The following is a 15,812-nucleotide window of genomic DNA, read 5'->3' as shown; positions in this document are numbered from 1 at the left end:
GGGCCTGGCAGCTCCCTTGCTCTATGGCAATTACATTGACAAGCCCATGCAGTGTGCTAACAACATAGTCTTACACCCACTCCAAACTGGAGAATTAAGAACTCCAGAACCCCCGGGCAGGATAGCATACCATCTAAAAAGCATATTTTACCATAGAGAGTGAAGGTCACCTCGTGACACAAGAAAATGAGCTGTCTTTTAGATAATCGCAGTAATTCACCTCTGAGTAGCTGAAGGTCATTAGCAAGAAACATTTTAGTCTCAAGGGTATTCAGGTTGGTCTTCCTTACAACTGCAAATCAGCATTAAACAAGTGGGACCACTGGGGAAAACAGGGAACTCACTGGACATGAGACGATGAACTGAGATGCGGAATAGAAATCCCCAAACAAGGACAGAAAGACAGATCATCAGGGGAGAGATCGGTGGGGAAAAAATGAGGCCAAACCCAGTGGCTGATTCACGTGGACTCCTGTCTGGGTTTGCTACTGTCCTTCTGTAACATCCCCCAAACAAGAGGTGGGCATAAGGACCCACCTGAAACCCCAGGGTGGGCTGAAGCTCCTGCAAATGGACCAGTATGCCCAGTGGAGGGTTACTGGTGGTCCAGCCACCTGTCCTTTGCCACGCTGTTCAAGGATGGCCAGCTCTCCCCGTGAATTTTGTGAGATTTCCTCAGATAACAGAGGCACAAATGACTCATTAAGCCTACTCTAAGAACTGCGAACAAAGAAAACCACAGCACACCTCTCTGTATTGAATTCCCCAAGACCTTTCTAAGAAGCCAAAATGAAATGTGGGAGAACCCAGGAGATGACACACATCCTGAATGGCAGGGAAATTTCTCGGTAAACTTTCTGTTTTATTGGTCAAAACAAAATCCTGAAAAACTCTTCTGCCTGAATGCATGCTGCTGCTGCTGCTGCTAAGTTGCCTCAGTCATGTCCAACTCTGTGCGACCCCATAGACGGCAGCCCACCAGGCCCCTCTGTCCACAGGATTCTCTAGGCAAGAATACTGGAGTGGGTTGCCATTTCCTTCTCCGGCCTGAATGCATGGGACCAAATAAAAACTCATATCCCCATTTCCCCAAACCGCCTGGACTGCAGTGAGAGGCTGGGTTTTCTTCCTGCATCCTGGGCCGCCCTCTGCTGGAGGAAGTCTGTGCTACAGAATTAATAACTGAACTGGTAGCCACCAGGCAGTGGCCCCAAATTCCCGAACTCCAAAGAGGAACGACTAGAAAAGAAGTCTTATGTTTTCTCCCCTGGACACTTTGCCCAGTGAGAGCTGTAAACCAGAGGTGCTGCAAACCTGCTCAAAGGCAACGTTCAGTTCCCAGAACAGCACTGCCTTATGTCCAGTAAGTTTTGCCCATGGTCTTTAGAACCTTAGATCAGTGTCACCTCAGGTCCCCAATTTCCTTACCTTGTCCTGTTTCACTGGAGTCAGGGTGCTCGATGGGTCCAGAGCTGATGACTTTGTCCTTGTCTGATGTGCTGGTTGAAACACATCCCAGGGACTCACAGACCTGCCCTTGTGCTTCCTGTCTCGTTTGGGCAAGTCAGTTAACCTCTCGGCCTCACAGTCCTCGTCTCTGAGCTCGGGTTGGCATCAGATGGTTTCAAAGTATCTTCATGTGTGGGGCTAAAGTTTGCATGCATCAGAGGAAAGGCAGCTTCTGATCCTTAACCAGATCTGCTGAGAATGGGCACAGCAGAGAAACCGCTGACTCTGCATTGGGGGAAAAGCAAAAGTGGTCAGTGGAGAAGGCGCCTTGGGCCAAGATCTGGCCCTGGGACCCCAGGGTCCCAGCAACACCTTGGAGCCTCTTCCTGTCCTCTCCACCCCCGCCCCCCCCCAACCCCCTGCCGCCACCGCCTGCCTCTTCGTATTCCCTGTCTTTGGAACCAGGTGGGCACCACCAGCGTCCCATTTCTGGCTGAAATCCAGGCCCACCACTGGCTCTCACGGCCCTCACTTTTGCCTTACACCTCAGTTCTTGGAGGAGGCCCAGGGACTCAGCTAGCCGGTTGGCTCTGCCTGGAGGGTACAGGCAGTCCCTTGGAGAGCTACCTGCCCCTGCGTCCTTGGCAGGAATACTGGCAGCCGCAGCACTGCGCCTGTCCCAGACTGAGCAGAGAGGCTCCTGGTGTCAGTTCTGGGGCAGCCTCCGGCTGGTGCAGGCCCTCAGACTGATGACATCAGCAGAGAGCAGGGTCTGCAAGCCCCTCGACCCCTGCCATCTCCCCCTCGACCCCTGACATCTCCCCCTCCTCCTCCTCTGCTATCTCCTCCTCCTCCCAGCGCAATGCAGGCTTCAAGGGCAGTCTCCAAGGTGGAGACGCTCAAGCGAGCCATGGGAGGGAGCGGCCCCCAGCACCCAGGCTCTCCCCGCAGAAGTCCAGGGCCCAGGACAGTGAGGCATCAGTCTCTGAACTGTCTCAGCCCCAGAAGAGCAGGCAGCCTAACATCACTTCCCATCTTGCTGGGAGACAGGTCCCAGGGGATGAGTTGGGCAGCATTTTCATTCCCCTGGTATAAATGAAGACCTGCACCAGAGGCTTCTATTCTGGGCAGAAAGTGCTGCCCAGATCCCCTGGAGAACTTTTCTGTCCCCTGTTCCCTGACTCCTGCCTCCTCAACTCTCACTTCACCCAGGAGGGTCCACAGCGACCAGACACCACCCATACCTGCTGGCTCAGCTTCCCTCTGCAGGGGAGCTGGACTCCCTCCTCATCCAACTTTAACCTTCTTCAACTAACTCCATGACACTCGGAATGAAAAACCTTTCTCCCATCACCTTTGTGCCTCAATCCGTCTCCATGGCCTTTCCCAGACACCCTGAGTGGAGCATTCAAGGATATGGTCCGAGAAGGTTTCTCTGCCATCACCCAAGAGGATGCCAGAGTTGAGAATCCCTTCTTACCCCCAGCTGGAAAGGCAGCCTCGCTTTCCTGACCGGTGTCCACGATTCAGAGCAGGAGGTCCAAAGCCAGGGCCCAGACACAGCATCCCTGGGCTCGTCTGAAAGCCTTCACCCTCCCAGCCCTAATGAGGTGCCACACAGTCTTGTTTTCCTATGAAGGTTTCCGCAAATCGCACCCCACACTTGGTGGCTGCTCCGTACAGAAGCAGATAAAAATGATCCATCCAAGGATGCACGAAGTCAGTCGCTTGTACCAGAGCCCGGCTTGTCATCCTTCCCAGCCGGGAAGGAAGGCTGCCTCCGGCTCCAGCCCTCAACTCCGAGGAAGTCGAGTCGTGCAGAAAAGGTTGTATAAATAAAGCCCGAGACTCACTCACTGCACCAATCAGAGGCCGGGTGCTGTCTCGGCGCTGGCTGCGCGCAGCCGCCGGGAGGTGGCCGTCGGGACGAGAGCGCGGCAGAGGCGCGCCGCCCGCCAGCCCGGAGCAGTGGTGCAGGGCCTCTGCGCCGCCCGCTGCTGCAGCCCCGGCGGCGGCCAGCACTGCTGACTTGGCCCCGGGCGGCGGGGAGGGCGGGGGAGGGCCTGCAGCGGCTTGGGTCCCCACCGCCCCTGCGCAAGGAGACCCGGAGAACCAGCAACGCGGGCTCCGAGGGCCAAGGCCGGGGCAGGTGATGGCGGGGGGAAGAGGAGAGGACGAGGGAAGCCCTGAGTCAGCACTGGTGCATCGCGAGCCGCCGGGGAGCCTGGGACCGAGACGCACACCACCCTCTCGGCCCCTCCAGGCACCCTCCCCCCCCAACCCCCCACCTAACTTAGGGACCAGCTCTAGCCTTACTGTTTCCCTGCAACAATTACAGGGCCGGGATGCGCCCCCTAAGTGCTCTGGGAGGTGGAAAGAGAGAATTCTTTTTAAAGATCAGCCCAGTCCCCTGTCACCTCCTGGAACTGGTCCACCGGCAGGGAGGGGGAGAGTTGCTTCATGTTCCCACCCTCCTGCAGCCCTGGGCTAGTGGGTCTGACAGTGGGGGAGATGGAGGCAGGGTGGTGGTCCTTACCAACGGCACTGATTTTCTCCCTGCAGAAACTGGTCCCTGGCTGTCCAGCGTGAGGCCAGTTTTCGCCATACCAGCTCCTCAGCAGCTGGCTTCCCCATCCTACTTCCTGAGAGATGAGGGCCTCCAGGGGCCTGCCAGGGCTAAGACCCTCCACACCTGTCCATCCCAGAGGCTCTCAGTGTCACTTTGCCTACTTCTTCCCCAACTGCCTTGGTTCAGTCGTTTTGGCCCTGACTGCACCTACATGAGGGAAGGAGAACTCTCACCATAAGAAGCTTGTAGAAACCCCTCATTTCATCTTGTATTGGCAGCACATGTCATTTGTTTCACAGGCCCCAGTTATGTGTGTGGCTCTGGGGTCATCTGCTCCCCTTGGGGCACATTTGTGAAGTTCCTGCCTCACCTGACCTCCCCTACTGGAACCAAAGACCAGTGGACATGGGTGGGGTGCTGAAATCAACAGTGGCATTTTCTCTGTAGCCAGGGAGGAGTGGCCTTCTTCTTGGCTAATTCCAGATATAAAGGAATTAATTCCAGATGTAAAGGATGCTTGTTTTTTAATCCAGGCAGGGGAGGGAGGCGCTGAGTTGAAGAGGAGTTTGCCTGGGGCATGCCAACTCTAGTTTCTTGCTCCCTAGGGTGGGAAGGCCACTGACACCTCTCTGCCACTGATAAGGGAAAAATTCCTCAAGGTTTGTTCAAACAGCACATCCTAGCAGCTTTCTGGGCTGGGGGTATGGGGGCGCAAGTTCTGCCTGATGCACCAATGAGGCTCCAGGGTCAGCCCCACATGATGCTGATCATCAAAAACCCTAGTGTGTGGGACCCCTGTGACTCATCTGGGTGCCCCCAGGCTCGTAGTCTTTCATATCCAAGGATGTTAGTCTGGAAAAATTAAGTAGCTGTATATCTCAGAGGGTTCTGCAAGCCCACACAACAGATTTATGAGCAGAGGTCAAAGCTGGTGTTAAATATACAGGGAATGTATGAAAATGGGTGGAGCAAGACAGAGGGGGATATTGAAAGTGAAGAAGTATCAAGATGCCCCTAATTTGGGAGGGGGAGCTGTTTTCACCCATAGAGGGCTTTTCCAGCCTAGGCAATTATATAGTCTAAGACCCTACAAAATATTTGTCTATGAGCCCAAATTTCCCCAAAGGCCTGTGGAGGGTTTGATGGGACCACCTCTCACATTCTGAGGAGCTACAGCCACAGTGCAGGCAGGGTTTTCTAAAGAAGAGCCCCCAAGTCTGACGTTCAGCAACCCAAGGAGGTCATGGCACATGGCCAGCCTTAGCCTATTGCTGCTTCAGGGACTTGCCTGGATATTTTATATCTGAGAGGTTTCCTGCGCCTGCTTAGAGCAGATTTATTGCAAGACCTAAAGTTATTTTTGTTTGTTTGTAAAAAGATACCTTTTTGCCTTGAGAAGAACCACATAGGAGCTCAGCCTGTCTAGTACCCAGGACCACCTGGGCACATGTCACCGTTGGCCCTGCGTGACATCACCCCCAGTGCAGACCTGGATCCAGGCGCTACATGTCCCGGAATGCCACGCCAGCAGTGCCAGCTTTGGCACTCCTCCAACCGGCACCTACTGAGGCAGCAACTGCCTTTGGGGTGGCCCTTCAGCCAGACAGGGAGGAGTCTGGTCCTGGAGACAGAGCTCAGACGCCTTGGGTTCCTTGTGTATCTCCCCAGAAAGAGCTGCTGCCCCAAGAGTGCTTTCAGCTGCTCTTATGCAGTCCCCCTCCTCATCTAGATGAGGTTCCTAGGAACCCCCACAACTGCCTGGCACCCTGTGCATTACCATTCAACACCTACTAGTAACACATCCTTTCTTAAATGCTGCAACCTCGGCCCTGCAGTCGCAAATCACCGTTTGAGTTTCCCACCAAAGCTCATCTCAACAAACCCACAAGAAGAAAACCTCCATCCCCAACGAACAAGGCAGAGAAAGCTGCCTCTGTGTTCCCAGGGTTCAAGCCAGGCTGCAAATATCACAATAGAGATCAGACCAGAATTCTCCACACAGTTTAAAGAGCCAGTTAACCCAACACAAACGCACACACGCACGCAGGCACGCATGGAGGCAAGGACTGAGCTGAAACTCATCAGTGAGTCTGTGGGGTCTCCCTGTGTGCCCAAGCGTGCGGACCAACCCAGAGTCAGATCCTGAACGCACTTTGGATTTTGCCCAGGGCTGAGCGCTCCCCAGGCTGAGTTACCCAACGGGCTGACCCGAGAGTAGGAGTCCCTCTCTCTCCTCTTCCTTCTGCTGCCTCCTCCTGCCGCTGAGGTTCTGCAGTCACTTGAAGGAGAAAGATTTCGCAGTACGGCATTCTTAAAGCTGCAGTGTCCAAATTCTCCTTCAAACCCCAAGCGTCACGGACATCCACTCACTTACCAGGGTCCTTTGCGGAGGGTGGGTGGGCCAGGAGACAGGGATGGGAGGCTTGGAGAAGGCAGGCGGGTGGGACTCAGAGACTCAGACTCTAGCAAGGGTAAAGAGGAGAGGCAGACTGCACCGTGAGAGCCTCTGCAGTTAAACCAGGTTGCTGGGACTGCAGCAGACTGCAATGGAGTAATTTTTTTTTTTTTAATCACCAAACCCCCACCAAAATTTTCCCCACAAACTTATATTTATTGTGGTGGAATTAAAACGCAAGGTGCAAACATGAAACCAACATAAGAAAGAAATCTGATTAAAAAAAAAGAATTCGAACCTCATTTAACAATTATTTTGGAAAAATCTACTCCTGTGAGCGACTGACTCAGCTTTCCTTACACAGAAAGCCATGCGGCGAAAGACCTGGATGAACTTCATGGAGCCAGAGTTTCCTCAAAGTGCAGGGAGAGGGTTTCAGCTTTTTAGAAAAGAAAGTTTTTTTTTTAAAACCCCAAGAAAAGGGGATTGTTCTGCCTGGCGATCTAGGGAGCGGGTTGAAATGAGCTGATCTAGCATCCAGAAACCCACACACCCCTCCCAGAAAGTTACCTCTCTCTCCTCTGCTCAGCGGCTGCCGGCTGCTGTCCTGCCAGGATGCTGGCAAGTTGGAGACTGCTGCTGGGGAGGCAGGACCCAAAATAAGAAGTGTCAGCTGGGTCCCTGCACCGAAATGATGCCAGGAGTCAACGCTGCAGGCGCGGGGATGGTCTCTCCCCTTTTCCCTCCCCCACCCGGCTTTAATTTAAACCCCTGACACTGCAAGATGCCTGCTTCTATAGAGTCACATCTCCGAAAAGCATCCTCATCTCAAGGTCCAAGGCTTTTGCTCCACCTTCTGCATTTGTTCACCTGAAGATGCTTTTCTGGCCAAAAAAAAAAAAAAACCAGGGACTGCGGAATCCTTAATTCTTTCCTACTCGGGACTACATTTTGGAGAAGGTGTGACTTGTTCAGAAGTTTGAGAAATTGCAGCCTGATGCCCAGGAAGGAGCAGAGGCAGTGAGTGACAAGTCCGCTTTGCCTCAGGCAAAAGTCTACACCATCACTTTACCCAAAAAAGGGACAGAGGTAGACCTAGGGTAAAAAATATAGGAAAATTCCTCTCTGTCTGCTGGCAAATTTTCAACAGTTTGGGAAACCTCTATTTTTGCTTTCCTTCAAGAAAATCCCATTTTTAAAAATTAGCAGGCACATAAAATGTAAAAGATGGCCACAAAAGTGTAAATTTTGTCCTGCCACATCTGGGATTCTTGAAGTTTTTGCTCCTATCTGCGTGCAAGTTAATATCATTTAAAATGAAGATGGGGATTTAATTGGGAAAATTCCATGAGCGAGAAGCCCTTTAAATGCAGATACGATTAAAACAGCACATCCTAACATAATCCACAAGAGATAAAGCAGAAAAGTAAACTGAGAAGGACAGCAGGATGAGGGGTGAAAAAGGGATTCCCAGCTTTCGCATTTAATGCAAACTCAGAGTCTGAGAAAGGTCAGCTAAGGAGAAAGGGTGGGAGAGGGGAGGGGAACAGAGATTCCTAAATAAATTGGTCAGAAGGACCGACTGCATCAATTTCACGTACATTTCGTTACCAAAGTAAAGCCTGGTGTGTGACTGGTTTCTAAAGAGACCCCAGGGGAAGGCTTGCAGCCAGCATTCTGCCTGGGGACACACAGGGCCACATTGCTGCAGTGCACCAGCAACAACGTGGGCACCGCATCCGCCGGCCGCCCTCACCCACCCTCCTGGCTCTCGGGATTTGGCAGAGACACGTGGGGCTGTGCAGCATTGGCCATGCTGGCAGACAGAGCTAAGAACCTGCCACCGTCAGGCTAGGGGCCCCCTCCACGGTGCACCCCTGGTTGTGGCAGGGGGTGGCCATAGGCGCATGGCAGGTCCCAGTGGAAGGGACCCCAGAGAGCAGGCAGCCCCATGCCGCCATTTCACAGATGGGTAATCCTGAGACCCAGGAAATGGTAGGACCTCTCCCAAGGTCACCTGACCAATGAGAGGCAGAGCCAGGGTTAGAATTGGGGCCTTCAGATCCTTTGTCCTGTGAGTTTCTCACCCTATTTGCCATTTCCCCTGCCCCGTAGGCGAGCCATGTTCCTCTGCCCCTTCCTCACGTGACCTTGAGGATCAACTCTCTGTTCTGTGGTCAGTCTCCCCTCTCTAGATGGTATGCAGACTTAGGCCAAGGAGTTTCAACTCTTTGGAAGTGGGAAAATTACCAAGTCATTTTCTCGCTTTCAGAGGCAAGACCATACGTAAAGCCTAGGAACCAAAGCAAGGGTTTTTTCAGTCTTTTCTGATTTTGAGACCTACAGGGCCATCTGTGTTGTTCTAGGGCTACTGAAACAAAGTGCCACACATTTGATGGCTTAAAACAACAGACACTGATAGTGTCATAGTTCTGGAGGCCAGAAGTCTGAAATCAAGATGTCAGCAGGGCAGTTCCCTCTGGAGAATTCATTCCATGCATCTCTCCTGGCTTCTGCCAGTTACTGGCGATGCTGGACCTTCCTTGTAGATCAGTTTGGTTCAGTCGCACAGTTGTGTCCAGCTCTTTGCAACCCCATGGACTGCAGCACGCTGGGCTTCCCTGTCCATCACCAACTCCTAGAGCTCCCTCAAACTAATGTCCATCTAGTCGGTGATGCCATCCAACCATCTCATCCTCTGTCACCCCTTCTCCTGCCTTCAATCTTTCCCAGCATCAGGGTCTTTTCCTTGTAGATGCATCACACCAACCCCTTCCTCTGTCTTTGAGTGGCATCTCCTCCATGTAACTCCTTCCCTTCTTGTTTGTCTCTTCTCTTATAGGAACACTTGTTATTGGAATTAGGCCCCATTCTAATCCAGCATTATCTTGTCTTGAGATCCTTAATTATATTTTCAAAGACACTTTTCCCCTGTAAGGTCAACTTCAGAGGTTCTACATCTTTCAGGGGGGAAGGGCTGTGCTCCCCCGCTCTGCACTGTCCACTGAAAGTTTTCATCTGAGACCCAACAGCAATGGAATATCACAGCGCTGATCCCACCCCAATTGCTGGAGGTGCCATAACACAGAGCCTTTTGGTTATAAGGCATCAATAAGAAGTTATGAGAAGTTAATCATACCATTTGCAGCAACATGGATGGACCTAGAGACTATCCTACTAAGTCTAGTAAGTTAGAGAAAAACAAATATCATTTGATATCTCTTGCGTGTGGAATCTGAAAAATAGGATACAAATGAACTTATTTACAAAACAGACTTTGAAAAGAAATTTATGGTTACCAAAGAGGAAGGGAAGGATGGATAAATTAGGAATCTGAGATTAACACATGCACACTATTATTTATAAAGTAGATAACTAACCAAGGACCTATTGTATAGCACAGGGAACTATATTCAGTATGCTGTTATCACCTATATGGGAAAAGAATATGAAAAAGATTGGATAGATGTATATATATAACTGAATCACTGTGCTATACACCTGAAACTGACCACAGTATTTTAAATCAAGCATGCTGCATTATAAATAAAAATTAAATTAAGGGACTTCCCTGACAGTCCAGGGGTTAAGAATCCACCTTCCGGTGCAAGAGGTGTGGGTTCAGTCCCTGGTGAGGGAGCTAAGATCCCACATGACTTTCAGCAAAAAATCAAAACATAAAACAGAAACAATACTGTAACAAGTTCAATAAAGACTCTAAAAATGGTCTGCATCAATAAAATTTTTAATTAAATTTTTGAAAAAAGAAGCTAAAAGCTATGTGTACAGAATGTTTGGCTTCTAAGTGTCAATTTGGTTAATTCTTTCAACAACCCTCTGCAGCAGGTAATGTCATTATCACCCCATTTTGTGTGCTGTGCTAAGTCACTTAGTTCTGTCTGACTCTTTGCGACCCTATGGACCATAGTCCTCCAGGCTCCTCTGTGCATGGGATTCTCCAGGCAAGAATACTGGAGTGGGTTGCCATTGCCTTCTCCAGGGCATCTTCCCAACCCAGGGATCGATCACCCCATCTCACAGTAAGGCAAACTAAGGCACAAAGAGGTTCAGGTCACGCAAGCTACTGAGCAGCAGGATGGAGACCGTCTGGCTCAGAACCCTTGCTCTTAATCACACTCCTGCTCCCTTGTGCTGGGGTTGCACATACTCTTCTCTCTCTCAGCTCGACATCATTGATTTTCTGTCTAGTCCACATCTCCAGTTGGTTTCTTTTACAGATATTTTCTGAGCATGTTTGGATGTGTGCTCTGTGCTGCTCCATCTTCCGGGCAATGTCTTTTGTCATCCCTACATCCTTATAGTCAAAGCTGTGTTTTTTTCCAAAAGTCATCTATGGATGTGAGAGTTGGACTGTGAAGAAGGCTGAGAAGCACCAAAGAAATCAAGCTTTCAAACTGTGGTGTTGAAGACTCTTGAGAATCCCTTGGACAACAAGGAGATCAAACCAGTGCATCCTAAAGGAAATCAACTCTGAATATTCATTGGAAGGACTGATGCTGAAGCTGAAGCTCCAATACTTTGGCCACCTGATGTGGAGAGCTGATTCATTGGAAAAGACCTTAATGCTGGGAAAGATTGAGGGCAGGAGAAGGGGGTGACAGAGGATGAGACCGGTTGGATGGCATCACCCACTCAATGAACATGAGTTTGAGCAAACTCCGGGAGATGGTGAAGGACAGGGAAACCTGGTGTGCTGCAGTCCATGAGGTGGCAAAGAGGCAGACACGACTGAGCAACAACAACAACCAGGGACACCCCTGCAGCCTTTAGACACACCGGAGGGACTCGGGAACATTAACTGTGTGGATAAGCCCAAGGGGTCATCCAAAGAATGGAATGCACATCTAAAATTGTCACTCCTGATGAACAAAACAGCCTTCAGGTCAGTAATTAACACGAAACAAGTATCCACTTTCAAATCAACAAGAAAGAAGAAACTTGGTAAGAACAGTGGTCTTTAGGAGCTGCCAATACTGTGGGTGCTTGCCTTGGGTCTTCTTTCTCAGGCTGTTTTTGGTGAATTTGGTGAGCCTTTCCCTTTCTTCTAGAGTTCTAACCCCCGTTAGATTTCTTCTCAGCCCTTAAGTCCTCAAAGGTTTGGCTATGACTTAGACCTTGAGAAATAACTGGGGCTGTCTAGTTCCTCTTTGGGTTTCCTACATTGGCATGGAGCAGTTTGCATGCACAGGGGTAGAAAGCAGATACGGTTCCAGTTTTTTTCACTGGCTGCCTTACATGGGGTTAATATGCAACAGTCCCGCTGTCTTTTATGTGTTCAGTAGCAGTAATAGAAGTCTAGGTTCCAAATACTACTAAATACATTAGGTTCTAAAATATTACTCTAAATCATATCTTTCCCTTTTTTTATAAATACGATTTTATTTGTATTTAATTTATTTATTTTGTCTGCACTAAGACAGCTCCCCAACTATGGATCAAACCCATGCCCGCTGCAGTGGAAGCACAGAGTCTTAACCACTGGACTGCCTGGGAGGTCCCAGATCTTTCCCTTTTAAGGAGAAGGCAGAACCCTTGAAGGCCCAGGGCTGCCTGGAGATAAACTCTAGATGGCCATCTGACTCAGGAGATTCTCTGCCTCTTACATCATAAAAAGTCCCTTGACCTTTACATAGCAGAGAATCTGGGTTGGAATTAGAGAACGTCGTAGAGTGCATCACAGTGGCTTTTCTTTCCGGATGAGTAAAACTTTCTGTGATGACTTCCATGTGCTTGGCCTTTTCTCTATCAACACAAAACCACCATCACCAGGGAGGGGTCCAAGAGGGTGGCTTTCGTCTTCAGCAGAAGACAAAGTCTTTGCCTGCCTTGAATTTCCTACAGGTTTGATAGCTGCGCTGAGCGCAGCTTGTTCTGCTCTGAGCAATGCCACGTGAGGGCACAGGGATGGCAGAGTCAAGTGCATTTTACGATTAGGAAGAACATTTCCACCCTACATGGTCACACTGTTCCTTCCTCCTGCTTCTTCATGGTCAGCTGGGGAACAGCAGTCTCCTACCCTCTTGACCTGCCTCTGAGTCTATTTAAACAAAACCATAACGCTCAAATATCAGATCTGCCAGCTTTGTGGGTTTTCTCAGTTGTTCCTTTAAAACTCTTGGTTGAGGGACTTCCTTGGTGGTGCAGTGCTTAAGACTCCATGCTCCCACTGCAGGGAGTTCCATTCCTGGTTGGGGAACTAAGATCCCACATGGCCGGGGAAAAAAAAAAGTATTGATTGAGCACCTACTATGTGCAGAGTGGTGGAGAGACACACATTTTGTCAACACTGGGCTGAAGGCGAGCTTGTGCTCCATAGATCATTAATATATCTTTCCTGAGACATCAGCAGGTTCACAGCTTGAGCTGAGAGTCTTCCCCAAGATGTCTGTGTTAACTGCCAAGCAATGATGGGGGCATCTTCAGGCCCCGGCTGCCTGATGACACATATTTCCAGTGCAAGGATGCCTACCTGGGATCCTTGAAATGCCCACCTCAGCCATGAACATCTTTCACTGTGTCCATGGGACCTGTCTCTTTTGGCCTATGCCCGAATGTCCACTTATCAGAGTCACTCTCTTCTTCAAAACATCACACCAGCACCACCTCCTCACTCTATTCCCTGCCTTCTGAGCAGTTATATCAGCACTTGACATTGTCCACTTGTTTGTTAGTATCTGTCTCCCCATGCCAGGAGGCCAACTCCCCCAAAGCAGAGAGGTTGGCTGTTTGGCTCATGGCTGTGTCCCCAGCTCTAGGACAGAGCCTGGCAGGCTGGAGAGACTCCCTGTATTTTTGTAAATGAATGAATGGAGGAGCAAACATACCCCCTTTCTTTTCTATTTGCACCCAGTGGAATTCTTCAATTTCAGGCACACCCATAATCACCACCACATTGTTGTTCAGTCGCTAAGTTGACTCTTTGCAACCCAATCGACTACCGCATGCCAGGCTTCCCTGTCCTTCACTATCTCCCGGTGCTTGTTCAAACTCATGTTCATTGAGTGGGTGATACCATCCAACCATCTCATCCTCTGCTGCCCCTTCTCCTCCTTTTCTTAATTTTTCCCAGCAGCAGGGTCTTTTCCAATGAGTCAGCTCTTTGCATCAAGAGGCCAAAGTATTGGAGCTTCAGCTTCAGCATCAGTCCTTCCAATGAATATTCGGGATTGATTTCCTTTAGGATTGCCTGGTTTGATATCCTTGTTGTCCAAGGGACTCTCAAGAGTCTTCTCCAGCATCACAGTTTGAAAGCATCAATTCTTCGGCACTCAGCCTTCTTTATGGTCCAACACTCAACATCTGCACACAACCACTGGAAAAACTATAACTTTGACTATATGGACCTTTGTCGGCACCTCGGGACTTCTAATTTTCCCCCATCAGTGAAACCTGGTGTTCCCCAAGCCCATAGGATGGCTCTGCACATCACAGCCCACGGAAGTTATGGCTGTCCTTCCTGGAGACGCAGGCCAGGAGGAAGGGCTGGCAGAGCTGGCCATCGCTCTGTGATCGTACACCTCCTTGGATCTGCCTTCTCACCTTGGAGTAAATTGCAAACCTACCAAGGCCCAGGAGGTTGTGATGTCCAGCCTTGACCCTTGCCTCCAGCCTCCTACCTCCTCTTGGCCTACCTCTCTCTCCTGCTCAACCCCAGCAGCCCCTGGCCTCGTTGTGGTCTTTCTGGAAATCCCTCTGATGGCTCTTTCTTCTTCAAGTGTCAGCCCAGCTCCCCTCTTTGAGCAGCCTCTTCTGATGGGCTCCCTGGAGCGGCTCTCAGTTCCATGCTTCCTCCCAGTCAGTCCCCTCAGCCTGGCGTCTGTCACCATCTGTGATTCTCTGGTTCATCTATTCTCTCGGGAGAATGACAGCATTCATCCCTGATTCTCTGTGCAGGAAGAATTCCTGGGTCAATACCACGACCGACGTCAACATCAACAAGAACATCCATTGAATCAAGGGTTGCATGACTGCTCCAGGCACTTGCTGCTGTGTCTGTTTCCACGCCTGTCTGAATCTGCCAAGGCCACCTTAACAGAATACCACAGACTGAGTGGCTTGCACAACAGAAATGTATTCCCTCAGTTCTGGAGGCTGGAAGTCCAAGTTCCAGGTGTCGGCAGGGTTGATTTCTCCCGAGGCCTGTCTCCTTGGTTTGCTGGGTCCTCACTTGGTCTTCCCTCTGTGTGTGTCTGTGGTTTTTTTTTTTTTTTTTTTTTGACTTGGACAACTTTTAAAGTCTTTATTGAATTTGTTACAATACTGCTTCTGCTGTTTATTTCTGGTTTTTTGACTGAGAGGTACGTGGGATGTTAGCTCTCCATCCAGGGATCAAACCCATACCCCCGGCACTGGAAGGTGAAGGTTTAACCACTGGATCACCAGGGAAGTCCCCTGTGCCTTTGTTCTCATCTTTTAAGGACACCAGTCAGATCGGGTCAGGGACCCCTAAAGACTTCACGTTAATGTAATTGCCTCTTTAAAGACCCCATCTCTAAGTACAGTCAGACTCTGAGGTTCTGTGGGTTGGGATATCAGCACACAAATCTGGGGTGGAGGGACACCTAACAGCACACAGGCACACTCATACCCCCATCCCTGGCCTGGCCCCCGTCATCGGCCGCCCTGCGCGAGCTCGCCCACTCTCCTCTGACTTTGACCTTCGGCCCCCAGTCTCCCTCCCACCCCTCCTCTTGGTGACCTTAGCATCCCTGTTGCTCATGTTTTACTCATAGAAGGGCTCTCCTCAGATCCTGTTTCTCAGGCTTGGTTATCCGGTTGCTCAGCCCACCACACAGCAATTACTCCATTTGCGGAGTGCTTACTCAGGGCTGGGTGCTGCCCCAGCGCTGCCCACGCTTAAGCCTCACGTAACGCAGGAGGCGGCTCTGGCTACCCCCCATATTACAGGCAGAAACCAAGCTCACACAGGTCAAATGAGCTGCCCCAGGTCATATAACTGAAAGTGGGGGAGTGAGACCCAGACTTCCAGCTCCATGTTCCAAGTGCCGTGTTTGCCCACAGATTTCCAGAGCACATCATCCATGGGGTGAGGGGCTGAGACAGGCAGACTCACTTAGCAGAAGACAGGCCAATCGATAAGAAATGGGAACATGAGAAAGAGCAGAATGAGAATAAAAAGCATGGGACTTCCATGGTGGTTCAGTGGTTAAGACTCTGCTCCCAAAGCAGGGGACCCAGGGTTCAATCCCATACATCGGCATAAACCTAGCTGAGTGGTCAGGGAACTAGATGTCACATGCCTCAACTAAGAGTTCAAATGCCACAGCTAAAAAAAACCCAACAGACCTTTTTTCTCCCCCCCCGGAGCCATGCTGGTTCTGCAGCTCTGTGGCAAGCCGCAGAATCGGGCTTCTGTTC

General features: G+C 50.4%; 1 long non-coding RNA gene across 1 annotated transcript in view; it reads right to left on the bottom strand.

Moving 5' to 3' along the window:
- Positions 1–1,772, bottom strand: part of LOC133069201 (uncharacterized) — a 30,788-nt gene extending 29,016 nt beyond the window's left edge. Inside the window, exon 1 of the long non-coding RNA XR_009695812.1 lies at positions 1,429–1,772. This is a non-coding gene — a long non-coding RNA (uncharacterized LOC133069201). The remainder of the gene's footprint in view (positions 1–1,428) is intronic.
- Positions 1,773–15,812: the final 14,040 nt, after the last annotated feature.

This window comes from Dama dama, chromosome 14 (genome assembly GCF_033118175.1).
Source record: "Dama dama isolate Ldn47 chromosome 14, ASM3311817v1, whole genome shotgun sequence".
Lineage (NCBI taxonomy): Eukaryota > Metazoa > Chordata > Mammalia > Artiodactyla > Cervidae > Dama > Dama dama.
This window is presented reverse-complemented; position numbering and strand designations above follow the sequence as displayed.